This window comes from Canis lupus, chromosome 16, assembly GCF_048164855.1.
Source record: "Canis lupus baileyi chromosome 16, mCanLup2.hap1, whole genome shotgun sequence".
In the NCBI taxonomy this organism is placed as follows: domain Eukaryota; kingdom Metazoa; phylum Chordata; class Mammalia; order Carnivora; family Canidae; genus Canis; species Canis lupus.
The window spans coordinates 26,852,529-26,875,289 of record NC_132853.1 but is presented as its reverse complement, the minus strand read 5'-3'; the positions used below and the strand labels follow the sequence as shown (position 1 = coordinate 26,875,289).

At 36.0% G+C, this 22,761-nt stretch overlaps 1 protein-coding gene and 1 long non-coding RNA gene across 8 annotated transcripts in view; both read left to right on the top strand.

Annotated features, from left to right (window-relative positions):
• Positions 1-22,761, top strand: part of VMP1 (vacuole membrane protein 1) — a 143,800-nt gene that overhangs the window by 63,942 nt on the left and 57,097 nt on the right. The window lies entirely within an intron of this gene.
• LOC140606405 (uncharacterized) lies at positions 3-12,833 on the top strand. Its single transcript, XR_012008724.1, has 2 exons — positions 3-248; positions 11,638-12,833. It is a non-coding gene; the product is annotated as an uncharacterized lncRNA (long non-coding RNA).

Genomic DNA, 22,761 nt, shown 5'->3' with positions numbered 1-22,761 from the left:
ACAGTAGGAAAAAAAAAAAACAGAATACCTTAATTATCCTTAAAGAATTTATGGCTAAGGTGAAATTGTTAATAGTTACTTTGCAGAAGAAAATTACCAGTGTAAAAATAGAAAATACAGGGTTTGGGATAGAATATTCAGAAAAGCTGAAGTATAAAAGTGATTATAATCTTGATTTTAGAATAGAGAGATACAGAAAGTCCACAAGACAACTCACATTAAGCTGAAACACCTGGCCAGAAAGTAGGGTAAGTTGATGTTGCCAATGAAGTTAAGGAACTGAAACATTTCTTTATCCATTATGTGTTTTTAAGTATTACCAAGCAGACCACTAACAAAATAAAAAGGACAAGTAGATGGGTCAGGTTATGAGTCCAAAATAGTAGAACTTGTAAATTAAGTTTTTGAGAATAACATCAAAATAGTTTGCCATGTTAGGGCAGCCCAGGTGGCTCAGCGGTTTAACTCCGCCTTCAGCCCAGGGCGTGATCCTGGAGACCCAAGATCGAGTCCCACGTCAGGCTTCCTGCATGGAACCTGCTTCTTCCTCTGCCTGTGTCTCTCATGAATAAATAAATAAAATCTTAAAAAAAAAAAAAATTTGCCATGTTAGAGGAAATTATTTGGAATTCCTAATTAAGAAAGGACAATTACAAGGTCAGCTCAGTTGGTAGAACATGCATCTCTTGATCTCAGGGTCATGAGTTCAGGCCCATGTTGAGAGTAAAGATTACTTAAAAAAAAAAAAAAAAAGATTTTTGGGACACCAGGTTGGCTCAGTCAGTAGAGACTGTGATTCTTGATCTTGAGGTCATCAATTTGAACCCCACATTGGGCATAGAAATTAACTTTTAAAAAAACCGAGCAACTTGAGTGGCTCAGTCAGTTGGGCATCTGCCTTCGGCTTGAGTCATAATCCCACGGTCCTGGGATAGAGCCCTGTATCGTGTGTGTGTGTGTGTGTGTATAAGTATATTATTAAGAAAGAAAGGACAATATAATATACTAATCCTTTAACAGTGAGAGGGAAGAAAGGCTGTGGCCTTTATACCTGAATATAAACTATGTATCAACTTGTATCTTAATGTTATAAAATAGGTATTTTATTCTTTGTAGGAAAATTACTAAGAATATTATTAACTGATTGAGTCTCCATCTTAGGAATGATAGTAGAAATCAACATAGTCAAAAATAAAAAGGATATAAAAGAGATTTTTGAATTATTATATATAAAATAGATCTCCCTTTCCAGTGAAATGAAATGGAAAAGTTGTCTTACTGGGATGCCTGGGTGGCTCAGCAGTTGAGCCATCTGCCTTAGGCTCAGGGCATGATCCCAGAGTTCCAGCCAGGATCAAGTCCCATGTCAGGCTCCCTGCAAGGAGCCTGCTTCTCCCTCTGCCTATGTCTCTGCCTTCTCTCTGTTTCTCTCATAAATAAATAAATAAAGTCTTAAAAAATAATAATAATAATTTGTGAAAAGTTGTCTTACTGTTTTGTGTTTTTAAGTGCGTGTACCCACGTGAGCAGACACACATTTTTATTAGGAATGAGTTCATAGTTTTCCTCTGAGTGGAACCTGAGGCTCAAAAAAAACCATTACCCTCGAGGGGGAAGAAAATATATATTTTAATGACAGATGGGCTTTTTAAAAAGGCATTTTGAGGGGCAGCCCTGGTGGCTCAGCGGTTTAGCGCCATCTTCAGCCCAGGGTGTGATCCTAGAGACCTGGGATCAAGTTCCACATCAGGATCTCTGCATGGAGCCTGCTTCTCCCTCTGCCTGTGTCTCTGCCTCTCTCTCTCTCTCTTTCTCTCTCTCTCTCTCTGTCTCTCATGAAAAAATAAATAAAATCTTTAAAAAAAAAGAAAAATTTCAAATATGAATATAGAATAGCCAAATAACCAAACATAAAACAAATGAATCAGAGAGATTTGAGCATCTGCTCTGTGTAGAAAGAGACAAGTTGGCCTTGGTATTTGCTTTGCCTTATCTATCAACCAGGTATTATGTCTCTTTTCCTCACAACATAATGCTTATATTAATGCTAATAGTTGTTACTAATATAAAACAATTTTTAAATTATTTTAATGCCTTTTAAAATCCAATATCTAATTTAACCCTTATATGGAAAGGTACCTTTCTTCTAATTTTATTGAAAACTTCAGATCTAGAAGTTGTTACCTCCCTAATTTTACACACTTAGAAGTAGAGCTAGAACCAGAACTCAGAATGCCATTGGTATATTCCAATTACTGAAACCATGTTCAACTGTAGACTAAATGGCTAAGTATTTTCAGTAGTAACAACTGATACATTTGGAATTGTGGCAATAATAATGTATGTCATTTAACATCTCAAAAACTCCTCTCTCCATCTATATTAAATGAGCAAACTGAAAGTAGAATAAGTCTAGGATCCTTGCAGTTTAAAATTTTTATGCTATGGATTGGATGCCAAATAGGCATAAGTATTGTTTTCTGTTAAGTCAACTAATATACTATTTTTGTTTTCCTTTTTTTTTTTAACTTTTTGTTGTGGAATTAACAGTTTTTCATTTGCATAGTTTTTTCAATTTCTTCTCTCCATTCTACCAGCTCTGCAAAACACTTTGTTTCTTTCTTTTTTTTTTTTTAATATTTTATTTATTTATTCATGAGAGACACAGAGAGAGAGGCAGAGACATAGGCAGAGGGAGAAGCAGGCTCCATCCAGGGAGCCTGATGTGGGACTCAATCCCGGGACTCCAGGGACTCACACCCTGAACCAAAGGCAGACGCTCAACCACTGAGCCACCCAGACGTCCCTGCAAAACACCTTTCTTTATCACTTTCCACTTGGTGAAACCTATAAAATATTATCAGTTCTGTCTTCTTTCTTGGGAGTCCTCACTCAGGAGCTAGCGCCCTGTACACACACTGTAATCTGGACTGTATTCTCTTGGATTCCCTTTGCACAGTTACTGCTTTTACAGTTTGGATCTCTTGTCTTCTTTCTTTTGTTTTTGCTGTTTTTTCCCTTTCTTTCTTTTTTTATTTTTGTAATTTCTACTCCCAACATGAGGCTCAACCTCACGACCAAGAGTTGCAGACTCTTCCAAGTGAACCAGCCAGGGCCACTTGTTTTCTTCTTTCTTAATTTACTCCCTCATTTTGGTTGAACACATTCTACCATAGCTTCCTGAGAAAGATTGAGTCGATGGAAATTCTGAAAATACTGTGTCCTTTACTCACACTTAATAACTGAATGTAGTATTCTAAGTTGAAAATCATTGTTTTAACTTAGAATTTGGAAGTCATTGCTCAATTATCTTTAGACCTGTGATGTTGATATTGTTGGAGCTAATGCCATCCTGACTCTTCTTCATAGACAGTCTTTTTAGGTTATTTTATTTTCTTCTCTATATACTGTTAGATTCATTATCTGAGGTATGGGTCTTTAAAATTTTAAATTTTAAAGTTTTATTCTAAGCACTCAGAAGCTTGTCAATCTAGAGTCCATTTGTTTGGGGAAATGTTCTTGTATTTTTTCTGTGTCTATTCACCTTTTTAGTCTCTATTTTTGCTTTCTGTAATTCTTATTATTTTGGTGTTGGGCCTCCAACATTCATCCTTTTAAATTTTTTTTGATAATTTTGCTTCTAATATTTATCACATTCTACTTTACATGCACGGTCTTTATCTTTTAACTCTAATATTAAAATGGTTTTCCACTGTCATATTTATTTTCAAAAAGTAATTTTTACTATATTTCCAAGAAATGATTTCTTGTCTTTTTTTAAGATTTATTAATTTGTTTTTGAGAGAGAGAGCATTCATGAGTATGAGCACTGAGGGGAGGGGCAGAGGGAAAATGAGAGAGAATCTCAAGCAGACTCTGCTGAGCATGGAGCCCAACTCAGGGCTCAGTCTCATGACCCTGAGATCATGACTTGAGCCAAAATCAAGAGTCAGACACTTAACTGACTGAGCTACCTGGGCACCCCAGTTTCTTTTGTTTTTAAAGATACCCTAGTTTCTTTGGTTTCTTCAGTTTTTTTGTTACTCCAGGCATTGTTTCTGTTTTTTCCTTTGTTCTGCTTCCTGTTGGAAGCTTTCCTCCAACCTGTGATCCTTATTTTTCTGTTTATATGTAAGAATAAGGCACTTAAAAGTTGAATGGAAGCTATGTGTGTGGAAGCAAGTTGTAGGAGTGGCAGGCCATCTTATTTATTGGAACCTCCATATATCAGTTTCTGTGGCTCTTTCATTTGGGATAGTTCATTTTCTCTAGTGATGGACTCTCCAATTTTTTGCTTGGGGAATATAAACTTTGTTGCTAACATTGTAAAACGAGGCTATAGAAGTGGGGTTAAAGATGACCATTTACCATATAGACTTACCATTTAACTCGTTAGTGTTTAGTCTAGATACCTACACAAACATGTCCTGAGCCCAGAACCTTTTGGTTCACTTTATCTAGAGACTATACTTGATGTCTTTTATGGGACTAGGAGGAATTATCTGGCTGTGCTAAGTAGTGAGGGGACCTGGGAGTCTACTTATACAGTCTCCTTGGGGACTCAGTTGGTTGAAATGTCTGACTCTTGATTTTGGCTGAGATCACGATCTCAGGGTCATAAGATTGAGCCCTGCATCAGGCTCTGCACTTAGTTAGCAAGGAATCTGCTTTTCTCTTTCTCCCTCAGCCCCTCTTACCAATGGTGCTCCCTCACTAAAATAAATAATCTTAAAAAAAAAATACAGTCTCTCTGGTTTTAGCCCTACCTCAGCCTCTCCTGCATTTCAGCCAAAAATCCTTTTTGGAGTTATGTAATATGCATCACTTTGCTTCTCTTTCAAATCCTTCACTGTAGGTTCTCAGGTATAATATTTTTTCCATCTTTCCTTACCTTCATTAATGTTCATTTCATCAAAGACAGAGTTCATGTTTCTATTTTTTTTTGTTTTGGGGGCTTATTATTAAGATAGGAGGTGTTCCAGCTATCTCTTGCTGAGTAACAAACTATGCCAATATTAAGTGTTTTTTTTTTTTTTTAATTTTTATTTATTCAAGAGAGACACAGAGAGAGAGAGAGAGGCAGAGACACAGGGAGAGGGAGAAGCAGGCTCCATGCAGGGATCCTGATGTGGAACTTGATCCCAGGTCTCCAGGATCACACCCTGGGCTGAAGGCAGCGCTAAACCGCTGAGCCACCTGGGCTGCCCAATATTAAGTGGTTTTAAACAAGAACATTTATAGTGCTCACAGATGTGAAATTTGTTGAAACGAGTTTGACTGTAAATTAGAGAATTTACTTTTTTTTTTAAGATTTTTATTTATTTATTCATGAGAGACACAGAATGAGCAAGAGGCAGAGACACAGGCAGAGGGAGAAGCAGGCTCCATGCAGGGAGCCCGATTCAGGACTCGATCCTGGTCTCCGGAATCATGCCCTGGGCCAAAGGCAGGCACTAAACCACTGGGATCCCCAGAATTGACTTTTAAGATGGTTTACTTACATGACTGACAAATTGATGCTGGCTGTTGGCTTGGAGTTCAGCTGGACTCTTGGTTTGGGATTTCAAGTTATTCTTCATGGAGATTTTTGGGCTTCCTCATACCATGGCACTTGAGTTACAAAAACATCTGTTCCGAAGGAATTTAGGTGAAAGATATAAGGTTTCTTAGTTGACATAATCTCAGAAATCTCAATCACCTTGCCACATTTTGTAGGCCAAGTAAGTCACTAAAGTTAACCCAAATTCAGAGAGTCAAATTAAATTCCACCTCTTAGTGAGAGGAGTAAGGAAGAATTTGCAGCCTTCTCTAATCTACCACAGGGACAAAGGTCTTATTTGATTATCTTGTAGTGGGAACCTTCCTGTAATATTTTTAATAGGAGGGACACCTGGGTGGCTTAGCAGTTGAGCATCTGCCTTCAGCTCAGGGCATGATCCTGGAGTTCCATGATCAACTCCCAAACTGGGCTTCCTGCATGGAGCCTGCTTCTCCCTCTGCCTGTGCCTCTGCCTCTCTGTGTCTCTCATGAATAAATAAATAAAATCTTTTAAAAATATTTTTTTAATAGGATATATCATTGGCAAACCAGAATTTCTTTATAGGAGGGGAATGGGTTGGTAAATGATCTTGAATGTGTATAATGTAAGAAGTTGTTGAAAAGAATTTAGACAATGATGCCTGGGTGGCTCAGCAGTTGAGCGTATGCCTTCGGCTCACGCCGTGATTCTGGGGTTCCAGGATTGAGTCCCATATTGGGCTCCCTGTGAGGAGCCTGCTTCTCCCTCTCTCTTTCTGTGTCTCTCATGAATAAATAACTAAAATCTTTAAAAAAAGAAAATAATTTAGACATATTTATTTGAATGGGGGAAATGATGAACTTGTCACATATCCAAAAGTTGTCTCTCCTGTGACAAGAGGATATAGTCATGCTGAAACTATAGAGGTAAACTTTGTCTTAGAATTAGTGGGTAGAGGTTTTCTGAGGCCTACAATGGCTCAATGTTGTTAAAACAACTGCCTATCAACTTTAATTGTGTACAAATGGAATTGCTATTTCGAAAAGAATGAATGCCTTATCTCTCTCTGTAATATCTTTCATGGATCCATGCACAGCACTTCCTGCGTTGTGTAGAATACTAACTGGATGACTCATTTCATTCTTTACAAGTTTTTAATTCTGGGATTATAAATAATACATTCTGTAAACTTGTTAACATCTAAAAGCTCAATCTCTAAAAACTCAGATCCTCTAAAATTTGATAAAATTAATTATTCTTTTTTTAAGATTTATTCATTCATTCATTCATTCATTCATTCATTCATGAGAGACGGGGGGGTGGGCGGCAGAGACACAGGCAGAGGGAGAAGCAGGCTCCATGCAGGGAGCCGGACGTGGGGACTTGATCCCGGGTTTCTAGGATCATGACCTCGGCCAAAGGCAGCACTAAACTGCTGAGCCACCCGGGCTGCCCCAAAGTTAATTATTCTTCATCTTGTATGTATGATTTGAGCTTTTGAAGACTTTTGAGTCTTAAAGATACTTAATCTTTCTTTACCATTAGGGCAGTAATCTTTTTTGCTCATCTATTACAGCCCTGATTATTTTAGTTATTTTTTGACTGGATCTTCTCTAATTCTGCTTTGATGGTTTTGAGTTGTGGAAACCAGCCTGCACACTGTCTTCTGATGGTTATGAGGTTTGGCTGCTTTTATACTATAAAGCCAATAATTACAATCACTGTTTTAGGATAAGCTGTATATTTCTTATTCCTTAACTTTATATTGGCTTATATTGAAAAACCAAGTAAGCAAAGTGTGGGCATTCTTTTTCATGTCCTTAAATCAGAAGTTAAATATTCGGGCAGCCCCGGTGGCCCAACGGTTTAGCGCCACCGTCAGTCCAGGGCATGATCCTGGAGACCGGGGATCAAGTCCCACGTCAGGCTCCCCGCATGGAGCCTGCTTCTCCCTCTGCCTGTGTCTCTGCCTCTCTCTCTGTGTGTGTGTCTCTCAGGAATAAATACATAAAATCTTTAAAAAAAAAAAAAAGAAGTTAAATATTCTTTTTTGTATTTTAATACTCTATTTATTTTTTCCTGAGAGATAAAGAGAGAAGCAGGGACGGTAGAGGGAGAAACAGGTTCCTTCTCTCCCAGATCATGCCCTGATCCAAAGGCGGACACTCAACTGCTGAGCAACCCAGGCATCCAAGAAGTTGTTATATATTCTTTATGAATGTTTCATTTAAAATTTCTATGCAGGGAAATCCCTGGGTGGCTCAGCGGTTTGGTGCCTGCCTTTGGCCCAGGGTGTGATCCTGGAGTCCTGGGATTGAGTCCCACATCAGGCTCCCTGCATGGAGCCTGCTTCTCCCTCTGCCTGTGTCTCTGCCTCTCTCTCTCATGAATAAATAAATAAAATCTTTTTTAAAAATAATAAATAAATAAATAAATAAATAAATAAATAAATAAATAGAAAATTTCTACCCAGAAATACAGTTATATGTATTGTCAACCAGTTTTACAAAATAATTAAATGAAGTAATATGATAAAAGACTAATTCTTCATCCCTGACAACTATTGATTTCAATAAAACTATGTATAAGACCCTTAAATGAAGTGCCACAGTACAATTCTGAAGTTGAGATATTTTTCCTGATTTGGCAGGAAGCACATTCAAGAACATATAGTGAATCTCAGAACCAGCACCCAACCCAGTTTTCTGACATCTAGATTAGTTTTCTGCTTACTGTACAACAACATAGCAACATTTTCCTCTAGGTTAATGCAATAAAAAGTGAAGAACTAAATTAAAATTTGTTTTCTTCTGTATTTGATTTTTCTTTCTTTATGGCCTTTCCTTTTTTTTTTTTTTTTTTTTTTGACCAGTTTTCATCAGTTCTGTGGTTCATTATAGATTTTAGCATATGTGAGTATAGTTATCCCTGTATTTTTTTCCCCAGGTTTAGACAAGGGGTTGTGTGAGGTTTATAATTTTCATTTATTTATTTTGTGGTTATAGAGGATGGAAGTAGAATAGTTGGAGAGGTGATTATTGCCAGTTTTCCACATTATGAATTATCTGTCAGAGTCCTAATGTTTTAAATCATTTAAAGAAGAGTTTCTAATTATGGCTTAGCAGAAATAAGTTTTTGTTTTTGTTTGTTCTTGGAAACACTGTGGACTGTTACTATGTCCAAGTAAGATCTATTATACCTCAGCTATTTGATACACTTTTGTGACACATTCTCATTTTTGTTTTTAAGGTTTTTCACTATGCAATTAAATTTGTAACAATTTACAAGGATTTTTTGTCATTTTATTTGTAAACAGTAATCTTAAAAACATTTTTTTATGTTTTCTTCCTTTTTTAAGATTTTATTTATTCATGAGAGACACAGAAAGAGAGTCAGAGACACAGGCAGAGGGAGGAGAAGCAGGTTCCATGTAAGGAGCCCAGTGTGGGTCTTGATCCTGGAAATCTGGGATCACTCCCTGAGCCAAAGGCAGATACTCAACCCCTGAGCCACCCAGCCATCCCTTTTTATGTTTTCAGTAACAAATTTGTCTTAGAGTCTTTGCTTCTGTTATTTTTCCAAATTTGCATATTTTAAAAGTACATTAATGCTTAAAATAATAGGATTGGAACATTCCAGAAGTAGTAAAAGCAAAAAGTGAAAGCCCACATGCCTACTTCCCAGAGTAGTATAATAATCACCACATTCTAGACTGTTTTCTTTCCATATATAACTTTTAAAAATAAAAACTAGAATCATACCATAAATATTAGTCTGAAGTTCCTTTTTTCACATGTATGTCATAGACATTTGATACTGATTTTAAAAATTGTGTTCTTGGGGTACCTAGGTGGCTCAGTTGGTTGGGCATCTGCCTTTCAGCTCAGGTTGTGATCCTGGGACTAGCCCTATGTTAGACTCCCCAGTTAGTAGGGGTGTGCTTCTCCCTATGCCCCTATTCCTGTTCATGCTCCATCTCTCTCAAAAATAAATAAATAAAATCTTTTAAAAAATAAAAATAATAAATAATAAAGCTGTGTTTTATTATGAAGTGACACAGGTCATTGTGGAAAATTTGTCTGTATATTTAAAAATAATTCTTCCATCCTTCAGTCTGTTTTCCTATAAGCATCTATAAGAGTGAATCTGTTTATTGCTTTGTGACTTGTTTTGAATATAAACACATCCTATGGGGATGCCTGGGTAGCTCAGTGTTTAAGCATCTGCCTTCGCCTTTGGCTCAGGGCATGATCCCAGGTCCAAGGTCCAGGGATCGAGTCCCACATTGGGCTCCCCGTAGGGAGCCTATGTCTCTCCCTCTGTCTCTGTGTCTATTTATGAATAAATAAATAAAATCTTAAAAAAAAATACTCAGCTGTAGCCGTGAGTTCAGTTGGGTTGGTGACCGCCTATCCTATAATTAATTAATTAATTAGTAAGTAAAAAGTAAAAACATCCTATGGACCTTTTTCAGTGTCATTAAATATTTTCCACATCTTTGCTTTTTATAACAACTTTCTTCCTGGTTATAAAGTATTCTTTGTATGACATGATGAAAATACAGATAAACAAAAAAAAGAAAGAAGAAAACTTTCATCTAACTGGTTTCTTTACCCAGTTTTTATATTTAGTGTATGTCTCACTTTGTTGTTGATTGATATTTTTAAGGAGATTCCTTTTGTCATATGCTTCCACTATTTTTTCCATATTGTTTATTCTGAGTGTTCTTATGTTTTACTTCTTGGATAAAGAAGTGTACTTTTTTATTTGATTGACTGATTGATTGATTGATTGATTTTTAAAGATTTTTATTCATCCATTCATGAGAGACACAGAGAAAGGCAGAGACACAGGCAAAGAGAGAAGCAGTTTCCATGCAGGGAGCGCTGCGTGGGACTCGAACCTGGGAATCCAGGATCACACCCTGAGCCAAAGGCAGGCACCCCACCACTGAGCCACTTAGGTGTCCCATGTTTACTTTTTTAAAAATTCTAATATCTTAGACTTTTCCTTTTGGAATAATGTCTAAAATTATCTTGCTGAACCCTTATGATTATGTAGTGAATATTCAGCCATATTCCCCTTTAATATTTTTATGGTTTGATTCTTTTACCCTTATATATTTATTAAAATATTTTTATTTATCATATAATATAGAAATCTGACTTTTTCACCTTTAAGTAACTAGCTATGTATATATCATTTCAACATTTTCCCAGTGGTATGGCTATCTTAGTTTTGTCTTACACTTTATTGGTATAAATTGGATATTATTTATTTCTAAATGTTTCTGGTACATAAAAAGATACTAGGTTTTTATTTGTTAAGCTATAACTTTAATGACCTTTTTTTATTTATATCGTATTGGTTGTGATTTAAAATTTTTTCATACTATTCAGTTTCACAATGATCCAAAAGTTTATCTGACTTTGGTGTTATAATCTCCTCACAGATACATGTATTTTGAAAACCCTCAATTTGATAAGAGCAGTAAAATATAGAAAAGTTGAATCAACCAGCTAGAACAGGGAATTAAGGAGAATGAGTAATATGAATGAATATTTAAATTTTAAGATTGCCTGAAACTGAGGTAGAAAATGTGTTTTTTATTCATTTAGGTAGAGCCCTTTGATAGAATAGGTTTATCAGCAGGAAGAATGAAAAAAATACTTGGCTTTCAGTGCTTTATCATGTGCTCTCCAACTAGGCTAAAGGGTGTATGTGCTTTTACTAGGAAACTATTACTAGGTAGCAATCTACAGCCAAGTATTTGCTTAAATTCTACTTTTGACTAATGATTAGGTTTTATACTATAGTATTTTGAGAGGAATAAGAGATTATTAATCGATTCATCTAAATTCAGATTCCTTATGGTACCTAATTTATTTTCATGAGTACAGCACTGAGATTAGGCAGTATTTTTCCACTAAGCTGACTTCCTTTTGTTCTTGGCTTTCTATCATGTTTTCACTTGATGTCTGTGGGAGGTAGACATGAATAAATGTAGCTTCCTATGACCTTGAACTATTCTGGCATAATTATAAAATTTAAGTCAAGATAGCTGTCTGTATGCTTTATGGACTATTTCATGCAAGGTCTTTTTTATTATTTTATTTAGAGAAAGAGAGAGCACAAATGTGCAAACAGAGGGAAAGGGAGAGAATCTTCAAGCAGACTCTGCACTGAGTGGGGAGCCCAGCATGGGGCTCGATCTCATGACCCTGAGATCACCTGAGCCGAAATCAAAAGTCAGATGTTTAATTGACAAACCCACCCAGGTGCCCCTCATGAAAGGTTTAATTATTCTCTTCATGATATTCTTTTTCTTCTTTGTACCTGATTTTTGTTAATGTCACCATCCTCATAATCACAGTCAAAACTGAGTCATCTGACTCTCTCCTTGTTTCCCATATCCAGTCATTCTTCAAGGCCTATGACTCTATCTCCTCAGTATCTTCATATTTGCCCTCTCTGGTTCAAATCTTTACCACCTCTTCCCTGAACATTTCCAGTGACTTCCTAATAGGTCTCCTCTTTACTAGTTTTCTTTCCTCAAATCTGTTCCTGCAAAAAGCAACAAAAACGACTTTCTGAAAAAATACCTTTAGTCATGAAACTTTGGTGCCCAAAAATCTTCCTAATCCCTGGAAATTGTTTCTCGCTATAACTTTCTTGTGTCGTATTCTACCTTCTTTTAAAACTATTTTTGAAAAAAAAAAAAAAAAACTATTTTTGGGGCAGCCCCGGTGTCTCAGTGGTTTAGCGTCGCCTTCAGCCCAAGGCGTGATATTGGAGACCCGGGATCGAGTCCCACGTTGGGCTCCCTGCATGGAGCCTTCCTCTCCTTTGCCTGTGCCTCTGCCTCTCTCTCTCTCTCTCCCCCTGTCTCTGTGTCTTTCATGATTAAATAAATAAAACCTTTAAAAAAAAAAACCTATTTATAGACTTTTTGGAGTACCTGGCTAGCTCATTCAGTAAAGCATGTGAGTTTTGATCCCAGGCTGGTGAGCCTAAGCCCCTTATTGGGGGATAGAGTTTTCTTTAAAAAAATAAAATAAAATAATAAAATAAATTTTTTTAAAAAGGGCAGCCCGGGTAGCTCAGTGGTTTAGCACCACCTTCAGCCCAGGGCATGATCCTAGAGACCTGGATAGAGTCCCACATCAGGCTCCCTGCATGGAGCCTGCTTCTCCCTCTGCCTGTGTGTGTCTCTCTCTCTCTCTCTCTCTTTCTCTCCTCTCTGTGTATTCTCATGAATAAATAAATAAAATCTTTAAAGAAAATAAAAATAAAAAGTATTTTTAAAAAATAAAACTATGGACTTTTCTTTTCTTTCCCAGGAGTCTGTAAACTGCTTGAGAAGGGAGTACCAAAATTATTTTCAGCAACACTTGCCTAGTCTTGCACATACTACTCATGTGGTAGATACTTTGAATAAACTAAGGAATATCAAGAGAAAAAGTGTACATTACATGAAACATTTTCACTTAATAATCTCACTCCACTGCAAAATAAAATGTAAACTGCAGTGAGTGAACACAGATCATTTTATGTAAGAAAGACTGAATTTTCTACATCTTTGAATTTAATAGGCACCTCAGAACGAGGCTTGAAGGTAATATAGGAAACACCAGTAGTTAAATGACTAATTTTTAAATTCACATTAGGTAAAACAAGATTTATAAAATTCCATATTTTAGAAACATGAAATTTCTTGTGGCACCTTATTTATTCTCTAAGCTGCATAGCCGAAGAAAAGGGGAAAATTAAAAACATTAGGAATAAAAAATTTTGAAAAATAAAGTAACCTATTCACTTGATGTATCATAAAAGATTACAGCAGCCAGTATTATTGAAGCAGTGGGAAATGGGAGCATGGGGGTGGTTGTGGTATTTTTGTGTTTAAAGCTTACACAATAGAGCAGGAATGTTGTACATATTTACTTGGGAGAATATGGTTTGAATAAGTTTGCTTTCCTAAACACCATCTCTCCAAGTGACCTAGCTACTTGGATTCTTTTGCACAAAGTATTAGGTTGCTGATTGTGTGAAATTTACTGTTTCTTATTATTCCTATAGGAAATTGAAAATTAAGGCAGAAGTAGAAATTTAATATTCTTAAAACTTTATCTGTTAAGGGGTGCCTGGGTGGCTCGGTTGGTTAAGCATCTGCCTTCAGCTCAGATCATGAATTTGGGGTCCTGGGATCTAGTCCTGCATTGGGCTCCCTGCTCAGCTGGGAGTCTGCTTCTCCTTCTGTGTCTCCCCCTCCCCTTGCTCATGTTCTCTCTCTCTCTCTCAAATAAATAAATAAATAAATAAATAAATAAATAAATAAATAAAATCTTTAAGAAAAACAACAACTATCTGTTAAGAGAATGCAATTTTTTCCTCCATATTTAGTTTGCTTTTCTCCTGAATGTAAGTCATGAGTCTGTGGTACACCATCTTAGGTTAAGTATTTCCTCAAAGGCGATTTTACAGTTTCTGGATTTAATCTTAATTTAAGGGAACATATTTTTAGCTTCTGTGTAGGACTGCAATATATAAATTGATGAATACTTGCCACTTAATCTGATTTATTGAAGCTAAATCCCCAAATTAAGTTTAAATACTAATATCTTTTACTAGTCTTACTATATTTAAGGCCCAAAACACTTTTTTCTTAGGCTAATAAGATCCTTTCCTATTCAGAAATTTCAGGTTATTTACATTACTTTTTTAGTGAAAACACATAACACAAAAAAGTTCATCAGTTGTAACGGTAGTTCTCATTTTTATGGCTGGTATGTTACTCTGTATGTAGTAGGATAAATTACCCAGTGAACATTCCCCCAAAGTACAAGATGATAATTAAAGGTTCTTTTCACATTCTTTTGGTAGTGATAGAATATGTGTTTGAACATTGGAGTTTAGAGACTATGAGAAAGTAATAATGATTATTTATACACCACTGAAGTGTTTTATCATACCTTTGATACTCTTGTCTGTTAAGCACATTTTCCAATGAAGTGTTTGCAGTTGCCCATACCATGTCAATGCCTGCTAGTTTTTACCCCTGTGAACTCTCTGTTCCTTTACATACAGAAATTTATGAAAGAGTTCATGATGTTGATGATCTGAAACCCAACAGGACTATTTTTGTATACTTCAGTGCCAGTTGAACACACTGGGTGTCAGTTGTTGCTGGGACCTGTTTTTGACTTTCTCAAACCTTTACTGGCTGTGGTTTGTCTGGCCATCACATGACTTCTCTGAAAATTCCCCCTCCCCTTCATTTCCAGTAAACTGTTTGAGTAGGAGTGAGTCAGAGTGAAACCAGCTTCCCTGTAACCGCAGGGCTTGTTAAAGAATTTGTCAACGTGGACTCTAGAGGGTTTGCATTAAGCTTTGCAGTAACTACTATGATTTGTGTTGCGTCAGGACTTCCACAGAAAAGCTTCCTGCTCTCAAGATCTTTTCCCTGTTTGCAAAGGGTTAAACTGATAAACTTTGCCATAATGAACAGTAGAGACACATGTTAAACACTTTTCTTTATCGTTTAAAGGCGTGTCAAAGCTACCAGGGCTTACTGTAGTTTCTCTTTTCAGAATCAACCACACCCAACAACATTTAGTTTTTGAAAAGACAGGCCTGCTAGATCTTCTTTCAGAGCTGGCTCATGATTTTACCACAAAGTACAATCAAGATTAAGCAATTTTAAGTGGTCTCTTTTGAAGGATTCTGTTGCAGGATATTGCGACTGCTAGCACATTTAGCTTTGGTACACAAAGGTCACTTGCATTGGGCTCAACAAGAAAAGGTAGCACTTGAAATAGTTCTATAGTTGTAGTTTCTAAGCACACATACTTAGCATGTTTTATTGTGGAATTCTTTTTTTTCTAAGAGTTTTTATTTGAGAGAGAGAGAGAGCACGAGCAGGGGGAGGGGTAGAGGGAGAAGCAGAAGCAGACTCTTTGCTGAGCAGGGAGCCTGATGTGGGACTCAATCCCAGGACTCTGGGATCATGACCGGAGCCAAAGGCAGAATTTAGCGACTGAGCCACCCAAGCACCCATATTGTGGAATTCTTAATACCTCATTTTATTTGCTTTCCCAGGAAACTTTTACTTTATTTTGAACTCTTTTCTCGGTACCTCACTCCCAGACTTTTAATCCTTATTTGTTTTCTGAGTCTTCTCTATTTCTTTAATCTATTTTTATAGTGGTATTAGCTAACTGGAGAGGAGTTGCAGCTTGATGCAAGCTGCTGAATGAATGGCCACTAGGAAACATATCTACTCAGCGTGCATTCCTAAATCTATTTGATTTTACATGGGTGTTTCTGTATTTAATCATGTCATTTCAACCAGGCTTTTTTTAAAAAATTTAATGAATACATTTAAATCCAACCAACTAAAAATCATTTTTATTCAGCTTACTTTTTTTGATAACAAAATAAATTTAGAGAAAACAAGTGGTAGAATATTTTGAGCTTGGGCAGCCCAGGTGGCCCAGCAGTTTAACGCCGCCTTCAGCCCAGGGTGTGATCCTGGAAACCCGGGATGGAGTCCCATGTTCAGGCTCCCTGCATGGAGCCTCCTTCTCCCTCTGCCTATGTCTCTACCTCTCTTTCTCTTTCTGTGTGTCTCTCATGAATAAATAAATAAAATCTTTAAAAACAAATATTTTTGAGCTAGTTCTTCACAGGAAAGAATACAGAATAGTGGAAGTTTAAAATTGTTATATTCTAGCAATGCTCACTAACTCTCAGTGATCAATGTAAAATAGAAAAAAAATTCTTTTGATGAAGGAGCACTTGAAACTAGATTTTAAAATGAAAATAAACGGTTAATGTAGCCTAATCATTAGCAAAGCACAGTAAGTAATAAATGTTTAAGATTTTTCTTGTTCGTTTGCTTTGGATATTGGAGTAGAATATAGGTTTTTTGGGTTTTTTTTTTTTTTTAGTAGAATATAGTTTTATGCCTGCTTCATTCTTTTCATTTGCACACCTATTTACAGATATGGAAAAAAATTAGCAGTGGGTAGGTATTAGGTTACCTTTGTTAAACTAATTTAAAGATTGTTTTTTTCAGGGCAGCCCGGGTGGCTCAGTGGTTTAGCACCGCCTTCAGCCCAGGGCCTGATCCTGGAGACCCAGAATCGAGTCCCATGTCAGGCTCCCTGCATGGAGCCTGCTCCTCCCTCTGCCTGGGTCTCTCTCTCTCTCTCTCTCTCTCTCTGTGTGTCTCTCATGAATAAATAAATAAAATCTTAAAAAAAAAAATTTTTTTTTTCAGGTTATGTTTCAAACACCTTTTGTAAAATGCCTTTGGAAAGGCCTCTTTCATTGAAACATGGACCAACAGACTATGTATGCTGTGGTTTTGCTCATGAGTTTGCAAATCATCAATGTATAAACATAAACCCATCCTATGTTATACCTGCTAGTGCTCCCAGGGGTCTTGTCTGAAGATCAGAGTTTAATTGCAAGACAGGGATAATAGAATAACTGTTATGCTCATTTCCTATTACAGAAGGTGTTTTTGTTTCTAATTAGCCAACATGTTTTTGGTTTGTTTTAATAGATCTATAGTTCTCTCTTGTTGAGTTCTACTCTCCTGGTAGAGTGTCCTTCCCATTTTCCTTTGGTACACAAAGGTCACTTGCATTGGGCTCAACAAGAAAAGGTAGCACTTGAAATAGAAATGTAAAACCCTGCCTGGGCAGCCCTGGTGGCTCAGCAGTTTAGCGCCGCCTTCAGCCCAGGGCCTGATCCTGGAGACCCGGGATCGAGTCCCACGTCAGGCTCCTTGCATGTAGTTTGCTTCTCCCTCTGCCTGTGTTTCTTCCTCTCTCTCTCTGTGTCTCTCATGAATAAATAAATAAAATCTTAAAAAAAAAAAAAAAAAACCCTACCTGTAATGCTTTTTAAACTCAAGCACTAGGATACCTGGAAGAGGGCATGATAATTAATTCAGTACTTCCCTCTAAAGTATGCATGTACTCTAGATTTCTCTGTCTCTTTCCCTGATGTGGATCTGCATCAATTAATCAAAATCTGTAAAAATTTGTGTTTACTACTTCATGAGATAAAGATTTCAGTAAGTTCACAGCCTGTTATTTAAAGCAGTGCTAGCATTTGTAGGTTTTAAATTTGCCTGTCTCATATGATGAAAGGTGCCACCCTCATTCTAGCATTGTAAGATTTTTTTAAGCACTTCCCTTTTCCTTTTTCATAACTATAGATTTTAGTTGGTTCCCTTTTCAGCCTTTCTAGAGAAAGTAATAATTTACTTTTTATATCTAACAGCCCCTAAAAGTCTTCGATCCCTTTTTTTCAAGGCTCTTTATCTAATTCTTTGATATCTTTCCTAACATGAAGTTATTGGATCTGCATAGATTTTTTTAAGGGCATTACTATACTCATGTTTTTGAGATATCTACAGCTATTGTCCTATTTGCAAATGGATTTTGCTGATATTTGTAATAAATTATTGACTTCAATAAACGGTTTACTTGGGAGATTTACAAGTTTACTTGTAAACGTCAATAAACCATTTACTTGGGAGACTACTCCCAGTTCCCTTTTCTTTGTTCATAATGTAAAACTCTTATAACCCATCTTTTATTAAGTAATTTTTCCCTAAATGTGTTCTCTTACTGTGATCTACACTGCTGTGTTCCTTTGTACTTGCTCAAGTTCTTCCAATTTACTGTCATGAATTTGGCATTTCCTACTTTAAAATTTTAATTTCAGCTATGAATTTGGAACTTAAACTCTTTGCTCCTTTTGTCAGGACCATTTTATAAATTTGTTAAGCAAAATGGGTTCTATCTTAGGAAAGAATCCCACTATTTACATGTCTCTTTAATAGAGAAGATCCCATTTATCTTTATTCTTTGTTTTCAGTCTCTTAAGTTTCCTATCCTTGATAGTTTTGTAAATTCAATATTGACTTGATTTTCATAGCTTTAGGTGTTTAAGTGAAGTTCATCTCAGTGGCTTTCACTTTTATCCACCCACAACCTAGTATTTTTGTCTTACATACATAGCAGATTGTCATATGCTTTTTGTTTTCTCAATTCTAGTTTGAATTTGGAAATAAACATTGTTCATTAGTTATTTGTAACCAAAATATAATCAACTATAAAGTGCTAAAAAAGAAGGATGATTTTCCCACCCCAGCATCAAATTAAGACTTGGTAAATGCCCTTTCTCATGAGACATGAGGAGATCACATGAGGAGATACTGACTTCAGACTGGAAAAAGGGAGAAAAGAAAAATGCATGACTTGTATAACGTGTCATTTCTAATAAATCTTGCATACTCAGACATTTTCCCTGAGTGTCTAGAGCACTGTTGTTCTTCTTGGACTACAGGGTCTGTTTTTATTTCAAATAGAAGCTAGGCAGGCACTGATAAGAATAGATGCCTGCCTGCCTTCCTAAGAAATACTATATGGTTTCTTTTTCTTTTTTTTTTTTTAAAGTTTATTTTTTAGTAATCTCCACACCCAATGTGGGGCTTGAACCTACATCTCTGAGATCAAGAGTAGCACTCTTCTGACTAAGCCAGTCAGGTACCACTTTTTTTTGTTTTGTTTTTTGTTTTGTTTTTGTTTTTGTTTTTGAGAGAGAGTGTGTGCACACACGTGCCCCTGAGCGGGAGAGGGAGAAAATCTCAAGTAGATTCCCTGTTGAGCACAGAGCCCTAAATGAAGCTCAGTCTCACAACTCTGAAATTGTGACCTAAGCTAATATCAGGAGTCACTTGCTCAACCAACTAAGCCACTCAGGCTCCCCTTAAGTTTTTAAATTCCAGTTAGTTAACAAATAGAATTAGTTTCAAGTATGCAATATAGTGATTCAGCACTTACATATAATACCCCATTCTCATCACCATAAGTACGCTCCTAATCCTCTTCATCTGTTTAACCCATCTCCCCGAATTTCTTCCCTCTGGTAGACATCAGTTGTTTTCTATAATTAAGAGTCTGTTTATTGATTAGCTTCTCTTTTTTTTCCCTTTGCTCATTTGTTTCTTAAATTCCACAGATGAATAAAATCATATTTGTTTTTTTCTCTGACTTATTTTACTTAGCATAATACTCTCTAGCTCTATCCATACCATTGCAAACAGCAGGATTTTATTCTTTTTTAAGGCTGAGTAATATTCCATACGGTTTCTTTTCAACAGATATCTAAGCAGGAAGAAAGAAATAGAGGAAAAGGAAGCAGTAGATACTGGTCATTTTAAATGCAGATAACGTGGACTTCAGTTTTAATTTGACTGGACTATGTAAAGGGAAAAAAACTGTTTGCTTAACTGAACTTCTAAAAATACTTCTCTTCTTTTTATCTGACAGTGTTAACAAATACTGATGATTGGCCCCTGAGAAAGCCTTCTGAAACCTTACTTCTTCCATCTTGTCTTTCCTCCTAGACTACTCATGTGTTATTTTATATCTAATAGATTATTTGTGAGTTTTAAGATTTATAAATCATAGTGAGATAACCATTATGGTGTAAATAACTAAAGAATTACATCTTATTTCTAGAGACAAAAATATGTTAAGAATTAGCAGGAAGGAGTAGTAATCTTTTTTTTTAAGATTTTATTCTTTAGTAATTTCTACACACAACATGGGTCTCGAACTCACAACCACGAGATCGAGTTGTATGTTCTACCCACTCAGCCAGCCAGGTGCCCCTAGGAGTAGTAATCTTATCCATTTCTACCCTCTTATGGAGGAGGATTTGGTAAGCTAATTGGTGGCACTACAAGACAGATTTGATAAATTTTAATTTTTTTTTTTTAAGATTTTATTTGAGAGACAGAACAAGAGAACACGGAGAGTGAGAGGGAGAAGGAGGCTCCCCACTGAGCAGAGAGCCAGGTGTAGGGCTTGATCCCACGACCCTGAGATCATGACCCGAGCTGAAGGCAGATGTTTGACTGAGCTACCCAGGTGCCCCTAAATTTTCAATTCTCAATGCATCTCCTTCCTTTCTTCCTACATTACACCCCTCTTCCTTCCTTTATATTAACATGCTGCTTTTCTCTTTTTGAAATTAAAAATAAAATAAAACAAAAACCTCTTATCCTCTTTGTTGTGAGATTGTACTAGAACTGAGCTCATAATAATGCCAACTAAGAATTCTGATGAGATACTTTATTTCATTGGCTCTCAGGTTTTTGTTTTTGTTTTTAAATATTTTGAGTTACTGAGTTATAGAACTTTGGTCTGTAGTTTTATCTCCTATTTATCATGGTAATAGATACTGTTATCACCATTTTATAGAAAAGATTAAAAAACTCTGGCTCAGGAAACTTTAAAGACAGTATAATCCCTGCCGTATCATTTTGATGTCACAGGAGGTCTGTAGAATTGGTGTTTGTATTGTTTCTCTAAGTACTTTTACTTCATCTTTTTTGTTTTTCTTGTTCTCCCTTGCATGGTACATTTCCTGAGTCATTCATCACCTCCTTTTGTTTTTTTCTACCAATCCCTGTCCCCCTCCCATATACGCACACTAAATTTTCACAATATGCAATTTACTAAAAGTGCCCTAAGTAATAGAAATTTTTGAATATGAGCAGGAACGAAATCTGAATTTTCTTTTCAGATTTCTAGAGGATCTAGTTTTTTAGTACTCATTTACTTTAACTAGTTGCCAAAATAAATGTTTCTTACTGTTTCAGAGAATACACAGATCCTCTTTGCTTCTGTTCAGTTTTCATCAATTTTGATTGATTTGAGACATATTTTATATATAATCTCCTCTTTTTTAAAGGGGAAAAATGATTTTTATTTTATGTTCTAGTTTATTTTTAATGTGCCAGGGTAAAGGAAACCATAGTCCCACTTTTAGGTAGTAACAAAAGCAAGCAATAGTAATTCTAGCTGATAATCCAATATTGTTTTACAGTCATTATCTTTAATTCTCAAAAAAATTAGTGTACTAGCTGGGAGATGAAGAAGACAGGACAGTTGTTTGCTTGTTACACATCAGAGTACTCAAATTTCTTATATTTGTCATTTACAGTCTTGATTTTTGCCACATCTATGAAACAGTTATACCATTAGTCCCTTGTTTTATTTTTTCATTTTAACTACTGAATTCTCTTTTTTTTTTTGAATGAGGTATAATTGAGATATATTTGTATTCATTTTAGGTATACAACATAATGATTTGACACACATGTATGTTGTGAAATGGTTACCACAATAACTTTAGTTAACATCCATCACCACACATAGTTAGAATTTTTTTTTCTTGTTGTGAGAACTTTCAAGATCTACTCTCAGCAATTTCCAAATATACAATACAATATTGTTAACTATATCAGCATGCAATATACATCCCCAGAATTTATTTGTCTTATTACTGAAAGCTGGCATCTTTTTACCACTCTGACCCACCCCTCCTGCCCCCTGCCTCTAGCAACTTCCAATCTTTTTTCTGTATCTATGACTTCAGAGTTTTTAAAATATTCCATATATAAATAAGATTATACAATATTTGTCTTTTCTGTCTTATTTAACTTAAAACTCTCAAGGGCCATCTATGTTGCTGCACATGGGAGGATTTCCTTCTTTTTTAATGGCTAAATAATATTTTAGGATGTTATATGTGTTTCCCACATTTTTATTCATCCATCAGTGGACATTAGATCGTTTCCATATATTGGCTGTTATAAATCATGCTACAGTAAACCTGGGAGGGGTGCAGATATTCTTTTCAAGATATTGACTGTTTCCTTTGGATTAATATCCAGCATTGGAATTGCTGGATCATGTGGTTGTTCTATTTAATTTTCAAAAACTTGCCATATTGGCTATACCAATTTTAATTCCTCTAAACAGTGCACATGGGTTCCCTCTTCCACACCCTCACCAACACTTGGTGTCTCCTGTCTTCTTGATGATGGGCTTTCTGTGACATCTGGTTGGCTCAGGGATGTGAGCTTGAGACCCATGTTGTGTGTAGAGCCTACTTTAAAAAAAAAAAAGGTAATAGACTTTGTAACATTTATAAGGTGATATCTCATTGGGGTTTTGATTTACATTTTTCTGATCCTTAGCGATGTTAAATACCTTAAAATGTACCTGTTGGCCATCAATAGATTGTCTTTGTTAAATATATCTATTCAGATCCTCTGCCCGTTTTTTAATCATATTTTTTCTATTGAATTGTAGGAGTTCTATATTCTAGATATTAACTCCTTATCGCATATAGGATTCATTAATATTTT